The 18,082-nt window shown below is 40.1% G+C and overlaps 1 protein-coding gene across 1 annotated transcript in view; it reads left to right on the top strand.

Moving 5' to 3' along the window:
• The window catches only part of lrmda (leucine rich melanocyte differentiation associated), a 305,952-nt gene that overhangs the window by 184,462 nt on the left and 103,408 nt on the right, over positions 1-18,082 (top strand). The gene's annotated exons all lie outside the window — the stretch shown is intronic.

Raw genomic sequence — 18,082 nt, 5'->3', positions numbered from 1 at the left:
ATCCTATACATTAGTGGAACATGTGGAGCCTTTAGATGGGTTTAACACTTTGTGATAATGTTGGGATTTAATGCTCTTTGTGAGCAGTGCTTAGCTCTGTGTGAGGAACCGTCTTGTCTGTCTGTCAATGTGTCATGGTTTCATGAAGGCAAAATTGGTTTTAGGCTTTCATTAAAGTTGCTAATGACCTCCGTAATGTTCATATTATTAAACGGGAAATGATTGTGATTGGGATTGTAATGGACATTTTAACCTTTCAGCACTGCTAGTTCTGCAGTTCTGAGTACAGAAGTATCCTTTTTGCAAGACGATGACCTTCCTTCTCCTTTCTCTTTAAACTGCTGTATTTATTGCCTTTTAAAGTTACTTAAACACACTGGCAGACTCTAGAGACTTCTTTATTCCCTCATAAGACGATGAACTTTAGTTGAGTTCTTTCATTTTGGCTTCATCCTCACATGAATCTATAAAAAGAGCTGATCTGTTCTTGTGTGCCATGTCATATCATTAATTTTCACGCCTGCTCTGTGAACCTGAAACATATTTTCTGCTTCCCCCTTGGCTAATTGGGATATTGTGAGGACTGTCTCGATGTGGAGTTTGATGCCCCCCAAACATGTCAGTGTGCTGCTAAGCTACTGCTAGACTCCATGCCGTCATGTCAACTTTGGGGCCTGTTTCCCCGAGCAGTTTGTTATTAGATTAATCAACACTGTATTGACAAACTGTGATTGGATTGTGATTTTTCACGCCTGTTGTGACGCTCTTTTTTTTTGAGGTTTTTCAATCAACGTGATAATGACAAAAGTCTGCTGAAAAAGTGTAGAAACGGAAAATAAGTGGTAACACTTAAAGATGTATGTCTTCTCTTCAAGGAACTTTTATGAGAGCAGAGTACTATGTGCTGAACAAATGTGACCCGTGTGTTTATTTTACCTTTGTGTGAGCTAACAAAGTAAAGGGAGGCTTTATGTGCCCAACTAAAAAGGCTTCAGGGGAAGCGGCACTTTTTCGGGGTAAAGCTGGGAGGCTAAAACAAGCCTTTAAATAGGGTCCAGTCCCACTCAGGTTCACTGGTAAGCCTGTTGGACATCCGGCTTTGTTCCTCTTATAGGCACCTTATCAGTGGCCTGATGCGGTTGTCCCCTCGCATGTTCCTCTTGTACCTCAGCTGGGCCAATTCGATGGCCTAAGTGCTCAAATTGAGCCATTTTGTCTCACTTTGAAACAAACTAGGACCTATTATGCGTGTTATTTCTTTTTTTTCATACCCCTCCTCCTCCTCCTTGCACCCCCTTTTACATTGGCCTTGGTCTGTGTAGTTTGTCAGTCCCCCCTGCCTTTCTCTGGTCTTAAGTTCGAAGCTATAGCCTTGTGAGGGGTCAGTGTTTCCACTCCAGCAGTGTCAACTTCAATCTGGGGCGATTTGGTGTGAAATGTGTGCCATGGTGTGGGGGCTTGCAGGTCAAAGCCCCAGTAATTGATGTTGCTTATTCATCTGCTTTTCCTTGTCTACTCTCGGCGCGGCGCAGCAGCCTTTTTTGTTTGTCTAAATTGTTTGAAGATTTACTGTAGGTCTTAGGGCCCTGAGAAGCATCCCCCTGCTGCACTTTGTCTGTGTTCCTACCTAGCAGGGGGCTCAGCACTGGGGACACACAATGGTCCCTGCACAAAGGAGGCTTCCCCCCAACACAAGGCCTGGAGGACATCTCATAGCATGATACTGAGCACTAGGGGACACACAATGGCAGAGGCACAAAGAAGGCTTCTCCTAAGACAGGACATCTAGCATGACAAGCAGGGCAGCTCTCACTGTAATTAGCCATGGAGCCAGCCTGACCAATGGCCTTATGAGATCAGTGAAGTATCTGTAAACAGTTTTAAAACACAGAAAGGGGGTGGGGAAAGATTATTGGCAGAAATCTGGTCTTGTGATCCCACCAACCACATTAAAAAAGTGCACTCTTTGTGGAGGATATGGCTCTTCAAAGATAAGAAAGTCACATTTGAAATGCAGCTTTCTGCTCTAGTCTCGAGTCTACTGATCTCCCTCTTCCGCTTCATTCCCTCTGAGGAACGGTGCCTGCTAGCTGAAGCGCAGGATGAAAACGCTGGATCTGTTTAAGCACAAAGAGGACCGTAATGATGGAGCCACGTTTAATCTGGCCTGCTAGCATGTCAGACGGCTGCATGGGTGGTACGTCCTCCAGGGCCTTTGAAGAGGGGCCGATTTAGAGCTGAGATTTGGATCATTACACAATAAAGAACACTTCATAAGTACTGAAGTGAGTTGGAGAAATGACGGTTAATGATGTTGACAGCAATTCACCTCTGCTGAATTACAGAAAGATTTGACTCAACTTGCCTTCTTTAATGAGCCTCACTCTGTAAAGGTAATGGGCCAGCGGTAAGACACGGAGAGAGGCGGAGAAGGGAAACAGTGGGGAAAAAGTGAGAGTGGGAGGGATCTGTTCTCTTTTTTCTTGTCCCTGGCTCCTTAACTGCTGCCAGGGGTTTGCAATGAGAAGACAGACTACTACATACCTGCCTTTAAGCAGCTAAATCTAAAAACTAGTGATGGATAAGGCATCATTAAACAGGAAGTGCAGCATGTTTGATTTAGTTTTTGTAGGGATCATTTGTGAAAAAGGAAAAAAAAAGTGCTGAGGGGGTCACTATTTCCAATCATAGTCTCTTTTGAGTCAACGGTCAGTTTTTGGTGGCGCTGTCCTAAAGTCTTGTTATGATGGACGCCATATTGGAAATGCTGCCTTAAATTTGAGCTAGCTCTAAGTTGAGCTGAAGCAGGCGCTCAGCCTCTCAATATGCAAATATTTGTAGAACTCATAGGCTTTATATTATCTTTAGTGCTGGGTAAGTTAACGCATTATTTTCGCGTTAACCCGTCAATCTATTAACACCGTTGAATATTTTATCGCACATTAGTGCATGTTGCTCACAAGCTTTTATTTCATAAATGTCTGTTGCTGACCGGGGCCGAACCGGAAGTGAAATTGTCGGAAAAACACGATGAGTAACCAAAACAAGCATGGAGAAGAGGGGCAACGCCATGGAACTTAAAGGCTCTCGCCGCTTAGTGTATCAGTCCGCGCGCACGGCGTGCCAGATATAAACAAACGCAGGTAGTCTGCCAGGACGAAGAGACACGATGAGAACTAGAGCGTTATTTAGCGGTGTTTTTGTGTGAAAGTAACGCGCCGAAAATTCTCTAAATAAAACGTGAATGCAAACTGATGTCAGACTTTTTCGGTGGGAGTCCATTTATTTCTGTTTTTGGTCAAGTAAAAATTGGCCCCGTCTGAGTGCAGAGGAAACCGGCTGACGAGCAGGGAGGGGGTCTTTGGTGTGTGCGCCCTGGGCTTCTGCTGCACAAAAACACTGCTGTAGGGGTAATTTCTGCCCTTAACCTTGTGATAGGACCCAACTTGTTCCATCCCGGAGTATCACTTTAATGCCCTGACCGTGGCAATAAGCTTTAATTTTGTATTTACATTTTGTAAATTTGATTTGCAATAAATATGTGATTTAACTATTACTGTATAACAAGTACTGATTTAGTGCATGACAGATGTTATGGCACTTTTGTTCATATGGCAGAACATTCCAATAAAAGTGCACAATACACTGCTTTTGAATTCATTATTAGATTTTGAATTAACAATGCAATTAATTATGATTAATCAGGGAAATCATGCGATTAATTACAATTAAAAGTTTTAATCGTTGCCCAGCCCTAATTATCTTTATGTGCAAAATAGGAATAATTTAACCCCAATCATGAGTCACACAGACCAAAAAGTTTTAAACCAGGCTGTGAATATAGAAATAGAAATAGAAATAGAAATAGAAATAGAAAATACTTTATTTATCCCCGAGGGGAAATTCAGGAGTCACTGCAGCATTTAAGAAAACAAAAGTAAGAAAGAGTATAGAAAGTGCAAAAAGGTCCATAAGATATTATATGATAATATGTCCAGCAATGTGAAGTTGGTTATGTTACTGCTTCTTCCTGTTTGTGTCGGAGATGTTCACAAGTCTTTTTTTGCAAGTCCATGTCAAGTCTGAAGTCTTTGGCCACGAGTCCAAGACAAGTCTCAAGTTTTTGTGAGGTGAGACTTGGTCAAGTGCCAAGTCTTAGGGCATGAGTCTAAGTTAAGTCTCCAGTCTCGGAAAAATAAGTCTCATTAGGTTTTTACATATGCTGCTATCTGGTCTACTGAGAATACTGCACAGCTGTATCTATGAAAAGAATTCAAAGCGTTTACTGTAATATTATCACTCCTACCTATTAGCATACAGTAGCAGCACTGATTAGTTGTTTGTTGTATGATTACTTTAAACAGGTCATTGCAATGCAATATGAAGAAAACACACAACGAATGCTTACCGTAAAAAAAACTATCCTTCCAACATGAAGATAGTTGCAGTACATCTTGCCCCCTGTTGTGCTGGCTCAGTGGTCAGATGTGGTTGATTCAGCATCTTTGGTTGGGATACTGCAGACTTTGCAGCCAGCTCTCCTTTTGTTGGTGCCGTCACGTTTGAAGTTTTTGTAACCAAATGTATGTACGAATGGTACAGCAGCAGCTGGAGGAAGAAAGCGCACGTCAGAGTTCCCTCAATCATAATACACCAAAAAAGAAAACATAATGATTGTTCTCAAGCCAAGTCAGAGTCGAGTGTGAAGTCTTTTGAGCACAAGTCCAAGTCAAGTCTAAAGCCTATGAGGCACAACTCAAGTTAGTGCAGCAAACTGTCAGTTTTGGTGCCCCCTCTGGACAAAGGGCCTCTAACATTGCTTCTCTTATTTGATATCTTATTACATAGATATTATATTAGTTGTGTCATTGTCATCCCTTATACCCTTCTAAGTCTTAAATTGGTAGAAATTTGTGCATTATCCTTAACCAGTCAAAAACTACCCACAGGAGGTTTTACGTAGGAGCTAATGTTGAACCATATGCCTTTTCAGCTAGCATCAAGTGAACATGCAAGGAACTGCAGTTCTGCAGTGTCATCATTTCTCAACCTGGAGGCTTCCAGTGAACAATGTTTTTTTTCTTTGTAAATTAAGTTTTTGATTTAATTTGCACAAACTTTCATTACACATATGTTTGATTCAGTTTGACACCTGACTCCACTTTTTTTATGACGTATCGTTTGACGTATTCTTTCAAAGTAAACAAATCTTTCTTCCAACCTCTCCACATAATTTTTCACTCTGACTATATTTTAAAGATGACTAAAGGAGCTTTATGAAGATCCTCATTTGGCCAGCAGGCTGTGAGTTGTGCTTTGCTGTCATACAGCTCAAAATACGCCATTGTTTCACAAGTTGCTGCACTTCTACGCTGAAGTTAAGTTTGCCATTATACTTATTGGTGTTCCTCCAATAAGTGTCCATCATCGACTGTTATCTTCTTCTTTGTCTGAACTCTGAATTTAATTCCCCCTCCTTGGATCAAACAAGCCTATTTAGACACTTCTGGAGCATAGACAATGATTCCAGCCTACAGCTCGTTTGCTATTTCTAATCATGCATGTTTATGTGCAACTTTGTGACAAAAAGCTTAACTGACAGCGCGACAGTTGATTTGCTGTTCTATTTTTTTCTTCTGCATCTGACTGTCAACCCATCAAAGTAACATATCTGTCGGTGTCTTTGAGTGTCTCACGCTGAATGATAAATATGTACATCTAGTGCCAATTATGCATTGACAGAGATGTCACAGGGAATGTAACATTTAAATTAAAATGATGGCATTCAATTTCAAAATGCCTTGTGCGGTGACATGTTCTATTATCTCCCTGCGAGGTGTAAGACAAGGCAAAAACAACAACGATGAGTGAAGGAACTATCCCAAAGGTCAAATCAATAAGTTTGTTTTTTTTTCTCTGCTTCTTCTTGTTGACACGTGCATGTCAATCATTAAGGCTATTAATAGGCTTGTTAGAGCTCAAACATACTCATGGTTTTTACTTGGAAAAACTCTGCATTCTCCTGACCTTACTAGCTTTTGAAGGCCTTTATTGTCTTATCTTGCTTCAAGCACAATAATAGGTCATCGTTAGCTTTTTGGGACATGGCAGATATGATCACATTATGTTGTACATTGCAGGGCAGTATAGTCTCCTCCTCACTGAGAGAAAAAATAAAAGGCATGATACTTTAATTGGCAGGAATAGTTGTCTAATTATCACTTTTCTGCTTGCTCTCCATGCTGAGATTATGTAATTATCTCTCTGAAACGTTGTAGAACGACATTGCGTTTTTGTGTGTCATTTTCTGAGACGCCTCTGTACCTGACACTCAGCAAGCTGCTTAATAATATGCTAGAAAGGCAGCTAATTATATTATAATAACTGCTTCTTGAAAGCAATAAGGCAGGCCCGTGAGTGAATGATAGCACTGATTGACTTTATCTCGAATTATTAGAAACACGCAGAACAGGAAGTTCTTTAACTGCAAATGTGTTTATCCATTATGCCACAAGAGTTTTGAATGTTTGCATTTGTTGTCATTATGCAAATTGCAGCTTATGCTAAATGATATGTTTCTCTGTGATGATATTTCCAGCAAATTGAATCCCTTATCAAGTTAATTACTCCACTGTTACAAGCTCCCCAAGCTAGGATTTCCCAATTAAAGACTACACCTGTTCCATTTGTGGGATCTGTATTTGTTACATGTGTCATTACATGTCCTCCTGCAGAGCACAGGTTTGTCAGTGGGGGCAGAACCTGCAGTTAGACCCCTTACTGGGCTTCCCTCCTGCTTCTGCAAACATCTCAGGCTCACTTGTGTTGTCTAGTTATGGGATCCTTTGCAGAGAAGAGGCAGGAACACAGCTGACACACACATCCGCAGCACCTGGGGAGGAGGAGGAGGGGTGGGTTTAGATGGGTGATCTGCCTGTGCACCACCAGCAGCGGCAGCATCAACAGCAGCAGCCGTAGACTGCTTTCGAAACTTTTTAATTAGCACTAATTACCTTTGCAGGAAAATGTTGAGGCTTGAAAGGATTTGTGTCAGCAAGTGGGAGATCAAAGATTGTGGTGCTGTGCATTTTAATCTGAACACTGAAGGGTAATAGGGAGCTGTTTGTGTGTTAGTGAGAGGGGGGGAGTGGGGTGAGGAGGAAGAGAAGCATCCCAGGTGGTACCTGAGCAGTCTATTTCTACTAATACTGTCTACCAATCACACCACAGGTCCTGTCATATTATAAAATTCTCCACTAATGCTAAGAAATTAACTCCGCTTTTTTATTGTGGATCACAGCTTTCCCTCACGCTTCTCCTTTATCCCAGCGCTTGCATTCCTCAGCGTCACTTTGTGCACACGCATGTGATTCTGCGCGTGCCGCCTCATCACACTGACAGGCATTTCATAGAGGTGGTTTTTAATGCATGCCTGGACATCACTGTGGCAGGGTCATCCATCAGGCTTCAAGACAACATCGATCATTTGCCATGAAGAGAGCGCGGGGGTAGTGATTATTTGCTATTAGGTGGATGCTGAGGCATACAAATGGCTGGCAGTTGACAGTTGAACTCACTCAAACGTAATGCAGGATGGCTCCCCTCCTCTCTCAGGGAAATGTTGACAAGCACTGAGCCTGAACACTGTAATGACAGAGTGTGCAGACAGACAGGGCACTGAGGGATTCTTCCTCAAAGATCCTACCATCTATTATTCAATGTTCCCTTTATTTTAATGCAACAAAAGATACATGTGGACTTGTACTTTTTTATTCACTATACAGTTGGTCTATTTTCATGTTAATGGTAGTTTCTAACAATGTGATAGAAAGATATATGCAGTTAATAATAGGTAGGTTGTATGATATGATGGACAGGTATATACACTATGAGGATACTAAAATAAGCAAAGGGAGCTTGTCAAGACACAATACAAAGATGGATAGATATGATGAAAGATAGACATAATGAGAAACAATGGACAGTCGACCATATGGTAGATCTGATGTAGTGGATTCCTTTCTGAAAATATCTGAATTAGAAAGATAGGTAGGTTTTAGGGTTGGTAAATAGCCAGCTAGTAAGCAGTACAGGTAACTAGGCGAGTAGAACAAGGTAAATATCACTTCATATTTGATTCAATACGGTACCGATTCAATATGATACCGATATCATCCATGTTATCAGTATCGGCCGATATTTACTCATTAGCTTCCAAGACCCAAATAATATTGTTTTCTATGACTATGTAAACACCAAATCTACCTAAGAAGAGTTGCCTCTCTTCTATTATTTTTCCCTTCCTGTTTTTGATCCAAAAAACAGACAAAACATACTTTTTTGATCATGTTCGTCCCTGGTGCTCCATCCTTTGATCCTCTTCATGGTCATTTTTTCTCACGATTGCGCCGCTCTTTCTCTCTAAACTACCTCGACACATTGTCTCAGATTGCTTTTGTTGTTTTGTGTTTTTTTTTAATATATATTGTTTTTATTTTTATTTTTCTTACCAATATCGATATTGGGAAATACCGGTTATCAGCCATAAGAACAATATTAATATCGGATATCGGTATCGGCCAAAATGTTCATATCGGTGCATCCCAAGTATCAGTATTCAACGGTACCAGTTTTCCATACTTTTGTGTGTTTTTACGTGTCAATAAATATTAATTTGTTAAAAAAAATCTTTAAAAAAAAAAAGTGCAATGCTGAGTCCAGTATTGAAAATCACCCACTCTTCCACTTCCCCACAGTCACAGGGATGCGTTTAGGTAGCAAACATGGCACCATTTGATTTAATGTGAATCAGTACACGGAACTACAGACAGAATTTGGTTGGTGCCTATAAAAGTACTTAATTCAGTACACATCCCTAACTGCAGCTAGGCAGAAAGATAAACAGACAGGTGAGTGGACAAGTAGGTAGATAGGTGGCTAGCTAGCAAGGTTGCAAGGTAGGTAGGTAGCCAGGTGGCTAACTAGATAGATAGATAGATAGATAGATAGATAGATAGATAGATAGATAGATAGATAGATAGATAGATAGATAGATAGGAAGAAGTCCCCAGAACACTCTATACATAATCCTGTCAGAAAACTTGTAATCCCTAAAAATCTCAATTTCTTGATTTATATACATAATGTGGATGTCTGTGTGTGTAGATATAAGTATGACAAGTATATTTATCTACATCCTTTTTCCATGCAGAACTCAGTGGTTAATACAAAGCATGCTCACTACAATCTGCCATGGCTTATTGACTCTGTCACTGTAATTCTACAGTATTATAAACACTTAAAGAGGTCTGAGCCTGTGTAGCATGCATGAGAAGCCTGTGTGTGCGCTTGTTTGTGCCGCATTGATGTCCTCACTGTCTGAGATGCCATCAGGGAATTGATTTTCAGCTCGCGCTCACTGAGGAGGGTAGGCTGTTTGTCATGTGGATAGACAACTAATCTTTCAATACAAACATTCACAAGACGCATGGCCGTACTGCGAGCACAGACCTGGCACAGCGTGGGGAGGGAAGAGCTGTGGAGGAGCTCGGATCAACAGCGTACTGCTTGGCTTGTCTGATGATGTATTTCAAAGTGGACAATGTAAAGTTGATCATGGGGAGTGGCTGTCATTCTGTCTGACCATGAAACAAACATTTCTGTTACTTTAAAAATGATATTCACCTTTCTGGAAAGAGATGTTGAGATATCACTTTTTCTGTTTTTGATATTTATTCCAACTGCCAGACTAAGAGCTGCTGTAAGGGTTTTCAAGTTTGTGTTGATATTTGCAACACTGTGAACACAGGTGATATGTCTGGGGATGCACAGTATTATCAGCATGTTATCAGCCTATATTGGCTTAATATAAAATATCAGATATAGGCAAACACGCCAAAATCCACCTGCAGATATTTTTTTAAGTTTTTGTGGTTTTGTTTGCACAGTTCAGAGTGAGGAGTCCCATAATTGGCTCCTGTTTTAAGTTAGACTTCAATTTAAGCAGCGGTCTGTAACGTACATGTATCTGACTCATTTAGGTACATTTACCTTTTTCCAAAGTAAACCATTTTATTCAATTTGGGTTTAATTGCTGTACAGTTGCACTTCTCATATGTTCCCTGTGAACAGGGGTTATGTTTACTGACTGCCAGTTATAAAACTGACCAAATTTACTAGGAACAGTATCAAGTAGGAATTACCTTTTCATCATAAATAAATACACAGTTTCTAGTATATATTTTTCTTATTTTGCACAAGAAATGAATATTACATAACAAATGTGATGAGTATGCACCATAATACAGTATGCTACTTCTAATACAGAGGACAGTTGATCTCTGCTATCATGTGCACAGAGAAAAATATCAGTACCGACTAAATGAGTGGTTAAATATCGGTATTAGAAATGAGGGCTGACACTGATTATTAGTAGGCAAGGAGGCCGATAACCGATATTTGAAACCGATATTCATTTGCAGTCAAAGTGAAAATATTGGCGTAAAAAAAATTTGAATAATACAAACCCCAACACTTAACTGCATTCAAATGCCTTCAAAAAAATCTTTATTAAACAGCTCCCAGGCTCAGCAGCAAGTTTTATAAAGTTAAATGAAAACTTTAAAAAATAGATAGCTAAAGATTTCTACAGTAAATAAAGTTTTCCAAAATTTCTATGTTACTGCAACAAAACTGGACAGAATTGAGTTTGTGCTGCCTTTTACAGGTGTGTAATGCAGCTGAATTAATTTTCTGTTTGGTTTTACATGACTAATTTTAAATGACCATCTAGGGCTTCCATAGTGTAGACAGGGAGAAATTCTGTGCAGAGAAGCATCAGAGTCAAAGCAACACAGTTTTGAATCGGTTTCATATCAGCTGTCGGATTGAAAAAAAAGGCAGCCGCCGATATGCCCCAGAATGGCAAATATCGGCCCGGATAATAGGTACAGCCGATAATTGGTTGATCCCTAATTGATATATCAGATATCGGCAAAAAATCCAATCTAGATGTCTTAACCTCCTTTCTGCTCCCGTAATCTTATTCTTTTCACACCTCTAAGGAAACAGTTTGTCTTTGTTCTTGATAAATGTTAACCAGGTCTGTACAGACAGCATGCTCCTAACTCTCTTCTTCCTCAGTCGGGTCATCGTTCGAGCTTAGACTCCATCCCAGACCAAACCGGGGTCAACAGGGCTTACGAGTCTGGACCTGATAGGAATGTCTGTCAAGTCCTTATCCCTTGGTCAGGGTTGATCCCGGGTCATTAATCAGACAGGGATCTGAGCTGCAAGCGGAAGCATGAGGCCAGGTGATGCTGACCTCAGTACAGTGGCTTTGATTTTGTCTGGCCCTGGCTCATTGTGTGTATGTGTGTGTGTGTATCTGTGTGTGTGCGTGTGTGAATTGACAGGATCAGTCCCTGTCTGATTCACAGTGCTCTCAGGCCTTCTGCCAGCGCTAATGACATTGAGAGAGAATATTAACCTCACACACTCAGCAGGAATATCCACAGGGGTAGTCTATAACTCAGACGCTGCAGGATTCACAGCGGTATTATCACTCAGACACACCGCAACTAGCTTTAAACATTCGACAGGCGCACCATGGCGCACACATTTCCAACAATTTAATTTGCACTTCTCACATAATAGCCTCATATAGCATGAAGTAATGAGCGGCGATATTTAACTTCTTCATGAACAAAGAACTTTGCTAATTATGTTTCACAGATTTCTTCTTGCTCGGATTTGTTTATGCTCTCTAAAAAGATATTTTTGTTTTTGGAAATGATGAAACCCCGTGTAAAGTTCAATCTGACACGCCACCTCCAATTGACAGCTTTGTAGCTAGTGATGCTTTTACACATAGCTTGTCAGGAGCGAGTATAGCGCAATATTCAAAACAGATTAAGAGTGAACCCACATAAAGAGGAGATTTGCTGGCGGCGCCAAATGTACTCTAATGATTTGCATCGCCATTAATAGTAATTTGCAGCTGCCTAGGAGGAGACGTGTAATCCCCTTCCCATGTGTGAATTGACATGCATTCAGGGAGGGCTGTGTGTGTCCTGGACGTGTGATCTTTAAATGACTGCCACCTGAGGCCTGGAAACACAGAGAGAGGAGTGCCACACAGAGCAGGGACTGTCTATATGTGAGGGTGAGGGAGGGGGAGCTGTGGGGGGAGATAGAGACAGATAATGACAGTCTAATTTACCGTCGCCATCACAGATGCATGTACAGAGACGTGTTTAGGCCATAAAGTGTAGCTGCAGGGGAGAAAGCTGCTGGAACAGACCCGATCAGCTCTGTGTGGAGGTGGTAGGGAGGATGTTGAGGGGGGCTCGAGGGGTTGCAGGGCATTAATTTGCTTTTCTGATAATGTCGTCTTATTTAACATGAGCTAATCCTGATAGTGTTTGTTTTATTTTGGTATTTTTGGGTTGTTTATGTGTGTTTCTTTGGAGGCTTAGAGTGATGAAATGCAGCTGGAGCAAACTAATGGAAGCTAAGTGCACTAACGGTTCTAAATTTCTCTTAAAATGTTTGTTTTTCCATCAAAAAAGTGATTAACTGTTGTGATAATATGAACTGTACTCCCTCCATCTCTTTGCAACGATGTAACAACATCTGTTCTAACAGGTCTTTTAGCATCATTGAAGTGTTCAAGAAATTCATCAAAGTGTATATTTATTAGGGCTGTCACTTTAACTCATTAATTAGATTAATTAATTGCAACACAAATTAATGGGCTATGAAATTTAATGGGATAAACTCATTGGCTGCCGGCCATTTTCAGAGCATCTTGAATGATCTTTCAAGGCCCAAATAATATTGTTTTCTATGACTATGTAAACACTAAATCTACCGACGAAGAGTTGACTCTCTTCTGTTTTTTTTTATTTAAAAAAATTACACAATGAACTCTTTTTAATTACGTTTATCCTGGGCGCTCCATCCTTTGGTCCTCTCTGTGATCAGCGTGAGCTGCCTGAACCTTTCTGACTCGCAGCGTCTCACTTTGCTTCTATCATCTCACATCTTTTCCTCATATCCATGCTGAGCTCTCATCCAAAGAGCACACTGCTCTCACCCACAGTAGTTTACAAACATGATTTTGATAGACGTCAATGGCAGCGAACACAAACATCTTAATATTGGCCAGTTGAAAAAATTTGGATCTACAAATCTCTTCATGTTTTCTGTTCATGTTTTCATTTAATTGGTCATGCACTACAGTTTTGTAAAATTCCTAAAACTCACATTCTTTATTAGGAACCTTGAGCAGATATGAGATTAAAATGTGATTAATTTGATTAATTAATTACAAATCCTGTAATTAATTGGATTTTTTTAATCACCTGACAGCACTTATATTGATATTTTGTAATACATTGAATTTTTCTGGAAATCAATGATTTATGATGAAACAGTTAAGAATATTGATAACTTTCCTAAATAAAGACGATTGTTTTAGCATACAAAAGGGTTAAAAACCTCTGAATATTTCCTGACTGCTTCCTGCTGAATGACTGCCTTCACCTTTCTTATTAAGTTTATTAAAGCCAGTCCATATACTGGGTTTCTCAGGCCCAGTTCCTTTTCCCATTCATTACAGAACCTTATCCTGGCAGGCAATCTGAATTGTGCACTGAATAGTCCATTATGTGCATATGAAGGCCATCATGGCTTCAGTATTGGTCGATTCATCAAGCATTTATCTGTTTCCTTTTGAGCAGGACGCCATTATGGCTGTCACTCTGCAGCTCAGGTCCTCCATATAAAATAATAGTGCATTGCTTTCCTGGACTTCTGTGAAGGGCTGCAGCTTTGAAGGCTCCACAGCTTTCAAAGTGTATGCATGTGTCACTTAGATACACAAAAGACTCAGAAACTTCTGCAGCACTATCTGCAGGGATAGTGATCTCATTCACTATTAAAGCCATCAAGGAAACTTAAAGGTTGTTTCACAATATTACTCAATCATGTTTAAAAAAAAAAAAACTCTACCAACGTCAGAGTTTCCAAAGATTGCAAACTGAGGTTCATTTAGTTTCTAAAGCAGCACACAACAGGCGAGACTGTGTAACACATGGGAAAGAGCCAAGACCGCCGTCCTCCATCCCTCATGTGTTGCCTGAGGATAACTGACATGACACTAGCACACACCATTGGCAGGAGTGAGTGACATTTCAGCCAATACTGGTCGAGAGTTTTCTTCCCTCTGTTGTCAGCAGTGGTTTATCAATCACTATGTCTGCATTAGTATTAGTGTATTGATCTGGCAGGCCTGCTCTGCGGGTCAGTGTCTCCTCTCTTGTGTCCTTGTCTGTGTTTTTCTCCCATCCTGCACTGCTTCCTGAGCAGAGTTTCTCATCTAGCCAAATATTACTGCACACACTCTGTGAGTTTGAACAGGATCATGGCACTTCATTTAAAATTCGGCTCGTACATGAGGCACTTATACGAGCTCCAAAGCACACACGGACTGAAGCACAGAGGGGCTGTGTGATGTATGATGGCGAGCTTACACAGGCTAAGTGGTCGTCAAAGCGTAAAGACAGGCCGTGTGAAGTATTAGCTCTGACAATGAGGCTGATCATAATTATCTTAACAAGGAGAGGATTCATAGGCTCACCTCGTTAAAGCTACCACCCCCCACCCACCCGGCAGCCTCACCCACCTCTGTCTCTTAGCTAGTTAAAGCTTTAATAATGAAACGGTTTTACATTTCTAAAGCAGCTGTTTGTTTATAGATAGCAACTATTTTATTATGTGTACTCACAAATTATATATACTCACAAATTTATTGAATTTCTCCAAATAGTTTATTTGTTTGCATAGAAATTGCATCAGTAACAGTAGCTAACTATTTTACATGTATATGTCACATTAGCAAAAGTCTAAAACACAGCAAATCTGCACCAATGGTAGCAGTAAATTGACGAAAATTGCTTTAAATTAAAATTTTAGCTAAAAAAGCAGTGTTAAATATATGTTAATGTATAAGATTGAGTTATCAAACACTTCAGCAAAAATGTATTTTGTTGAGCTGCCATAAACTTGTATGATTATTTGTGTTTACCCTGTGTTTGCTGCTTTCCAAATCTCTCAAGCTCCAGGACGCAAGTCAATTATACTCATTAGTTTTGTTAAAAGCAAAAGCTACTCTGTTTTTTCCCCCCTCGTTTTTGAAGTGGGGTACTTTTACTGCACTGCTTAAACTTTGTTAGTTTTCCAAGCCGCACATTAAAAACAAGAACGCTTATAAAAAGTAATGAAAGCAGCCATGGAAATGTGCAGAGGGAGCAGAGAAAGCTGGAGAGTATTAGAAGTTCAATCCCGGCACTGTAGTTAATGCTGGATGGGACTCAGTGGCTCTCCCCTGGCTGTGAATTTAACTGATTAAATCAGCAAGTGCACGCAGCAGTGGTGACATGAAAACAACAATTAATAAGGCTCCCTCCTGCGCCACGAGGCTCCCTTTAACCGAGCAGCTAATAACATAACCCACAGGACTGCAGCCCATCATGCACACACACTCGCACACACACCCCCCCCAAACATATGCACACTTACAGGTGGTAATAGTTAGTTAGCAACTTCTGTGAAAGGTTAATGTAATATTTATTTACCATGGTCTGCTATTTTGCCATTCAGCAAACTGATGCAAAGATTATACAGTTCAGATGGAGTGTTAAATTTCATGTCAGTTCAGCTGTGTTTAAGAAACAGTGTTTGGTTGGATTGATTTTTTAGTAAAAGGAGTAAAATCCTGTAGATTCACCTGAAACTTCTTTCAAGTTTCACCACTTTTGAGTTTGGCCATGTCATTGAGAAAATCAAAATAATTTTAAATCTGTGCTCATATCTGACTTTTTGATGCTTCATGGCTGCCAAATGTGTTTTTTGTGTGTTTGTTTGTTTGTCTGTGAACAACATAACTCAAAAAGAATCAAACGGATCTTGATGAAATTTTCAGGAAATCTTCAAAATGGGATAAGGAAGAAGTGATTAAATTTTGGAGGTGATCCGGATCACCGTCTGGATCCAGGATTTTTTTTAAGGATTCTTTATCATTGTGAGTCAGGGCCGTTTTCACCATATGTGGTATCATGGTAAATGATCGGATTGCTTTGCAAAACAATACAAGACAAGGTCACCATAATTTTTGACAGATGTAAAAGTATGATCCAGATACTGGTAATATTCTGGATACTAAGATCCCGAATATGAAATATGTACCGGGTCATCATCATTTTCAACAGTGTCAGACAGTCTGCTGAAAGGAAGTATAACATTAAAGTAGGACTTAAGTATTGCATGACAATCACAATATGCTTGGCAGAGGTCTGCACTCTCTGGGTGCTTTTCTAGTTTTACATTGTAAGAATAACTTTCTTTTTTTTAAATTTTATTCCCATTATAGCTCTTCCAAAGACAGATATTACACTACACTGCAATGCTTGTGTTGGATCGCTGTTTCCAGTTGGTCCATGTATATCTTTCCTTAACAAATAAGCATCAAATAAATATGTTAAAAATATACTTTTGCCTATTAAATCAATGACTAGTTTAGGACAAAAGTTCACTGCACTTCCTTCCTCACACTCATACTTACAAATTGATTTTCAGAAAGTTCAGCAAAACTGTTTTTTTTCTTCAAGGATTTTATCAAGCATATTCTTATCCCAACTACTGTATGCTCAGACTCCACTTACAAAATAAGCTTTACAGGAATCCAACAGTCTATCTGAGATGCACTTCTCTTTTATGCTCTCTGTAGATTAAGTCTACAATCCTAATGGGCCTGTTTGCTGTCATAAAAAAGAGGCATCATGGGGGGAGGAAAAACAGAACAGGATTTCATAAAAACTGGCACATCTCTGCGTTCATCCATCTTGCCAGCGCATTAATCAGACCTGATAAGAGGTTGTCAGCCAGCAGCTTTGCCAGCACACAGGCTAGCTGCTGTCAGCTGTTGTTGTTGGGATCAGTATGTGTTTGCAAAATGTTGATGGCTCTTTGAAACAAGGCGGCTCTGTTCCCTTTAACTTGCAAGTAAACAGTGTATTAGCAATCTGTAATTTTCCATCCGTGATCATCGCTGCAACAATTCATCTTGTGGCTCAGGGTTGACTCTGTGGAGGCAAGGTGTAAATATGTGCTGCATTATTCCAAATTATCACCTTTTTATGTATATTTCCTCTTCTTTTGCACTAAGTTGATACTTTTCCACTCTGGATGTGACTGTACATCCTGCGTTGCCCCCATAGCTTCCTACCCCTCGCCATCCATTTGCAGATTGTCATGATAAAGGTGTAATATTTACGTAGCTCTAAGCTGGTGTGTATCATGGCAGCCACTGATGCTTCGCAGATCCAGGGAGGAGCAATAGTTCACACTGCAGCTGTTTAGACCTCACTGTATCTTGAGTTTGTCATCCTGTAATGTGACACTGCTTCCTGGAATTCATATTTACGTAACTAAAAGTCAAGGTTGCATGTTTGTTTTTGAATCTAGACACAAATTTGTAGAAAGCAATCAAATTAAAGCTTGTGAGGTAATGTCAAGGCTAATACTTGAAAACATTGTGTTTTTTTTATTGAATCTGTCATGTGAGCTGCAGATATGAAGAGTGGACTGTCTTTGTCAAGCTCTGGCAGATTTAAATGTCAATAAAGTCCCCCAGGATGCTTTAACATGGCATGTTGACAGTATGAAGGATTAGACACAACACACACATTGCCTTCGTGCACCTTGCATGACTTGAACTTTGCAGGTCCCTAACAGCACTCCCAACCCCGCCCTCCATCATTTCTATGCCTGTGCTTAGAGGAAAAGAGTTGAAGTGCCCCTTCACCTTTCCTGCAATGCGTCATGAAAAGAAGCAGGATTCTTCCGTTAAAAAACAAAACAAAACTCAGTTCTTTGATGTTAAAACCCAGACACTAAACCCCTATCGTGCCGCTGTTGTTAAAAAAAAAAAAAAAAAAAAAGTTTCCCCTCCAATCCGTGTGTGATTGCGAGTGTATTCCGGTTCCTCTGTGAAAATGATGGATGACAAGTTAAATTTGTG

This window comes from Halichoeres trimaculatus, unplaced genomic scaffold (genome assembly GCF_033239565.1).
Source record: "Halichoeres trimaculatus isolate MK-OKI-2021-1 unplaced genomic scaffold, fHalTri1.1 fHalTri1_scaffold_8, whole genome shotgun sequence".
Lineage (NCBI taxonomy): Eukaryota > Metazoa > Chordata > Actinopteri > Labriformes > Labridae > Halichoeres > Halichoeres trimaculatus.
This window is presented reverse-complemented; position numbering and strand designations above follow the sequence as displayed.